At 38.4% G+C, this 903-nt stretch overlaps 1 protein-coding gene across 2 annotated transcripts in view; it reads left to right on the top strand.

Moving 5' to 3' along the window:
• LOC106473126 (ATP synthase lipid-binding protein, mitochondrial-like) overlaps positions 1-903 on the top strand; it is a 10,605-nt gene that overhangs the window by 7,436 nt on the left and 2,266 nt on the right. The gene's annotated exons all lie outside the window — the stretch shown is intronic.

The raw sequence follows: 903 nt of genomic DNA, 5'->3' as shown, positions 1-903 counted from the left end.
GTAATGAAGGTACCAACCAGTGGCGTGCAGAGGTTCTATGATGTCCGGGGCCTTGTATCTTAGACTTTGGGGAAGGGCAGAAAGGGTTCTACTATTCGATTCGACTCTTTGCGTTGGATGCCCGGGGCCCCGGCACCTTTCGCCCCCCTGAACGCTACTGGTGCCAAGTTTCCAATTCTCCTAAGAAATTGTTAATCAGTTAAAATGAAGCAAATCTTTCATTTGTCATCCTACAAATTACAAGAGTTTTAATAAATTCAACTTTTAATATACTGCATAGAAAAATCTGTAGATAGAAACACTTCAAGCTGATTGTCTTTTATTATTCAACAGCTGCAGAATTCCATTTTTACTCATTTGCATGTTGTCAGAAGTGTAAATGTATACTTAACCCATTAACTGCGGATGACAGATATTTCCGTCATTGAAGTTCTACGGCTCAGCTGCGACTGACGGATATTTCCATCAGTCGCACATATATAACTATAACTCTATGCGAATGACGATAATTACCGTTTTATTGTGATTGATGGCAACTCAGTTTTATCTGGGAGTCAGAAAATGGCAACTGAGCTGCTCCTGCAGCAGTTAATGTGTTAACACATTACGGACGGGTTACGAGTTTACTTGTGTTTCGTGCAGTGTTTTTGTGTGCCATTTATTAAAACGTTGAGTTTGAAAGGAGTTGGACACATTTTATTTTGGTCATAACTCAACTATATTTTTTATTATTTATTTGAAGAGACCTAGTAAATTTTCAATGCCTAGGAATTTCCTCATGTCTGTAGGTGTAACTTCAGACCATTAAAGTCCTTTAGACGACATTTTATGTTTCTCTGCAGTTTGATTATGGTAGGCACACATTTCCTGACAATACATTTCAAACACGTTATCACCATGCAT

Source organism: Limulus polyphemus, unplaced genomic scaffold (assembly GCF_000517525.1).
Source record: "Limulus polyphemus unplaced genomic scaffold, Limulus_polyphemus-2.1.2 Scaffold5910, whole genome shotgun sequence".
In the NCBI taxonomy this organism is placed as follows: domain Eukaryota; kingdom Metazoa; phylum Arthropoda; class Merostomata; order Xiphosura; family Limulidae; genus Limulus; species Limulus polyphemus.
The sequence above is the reverse complement of the archived record's forward strand: the minus strand, read 5'-3'. Positions and strand labels throughout refer to the sequence as shown.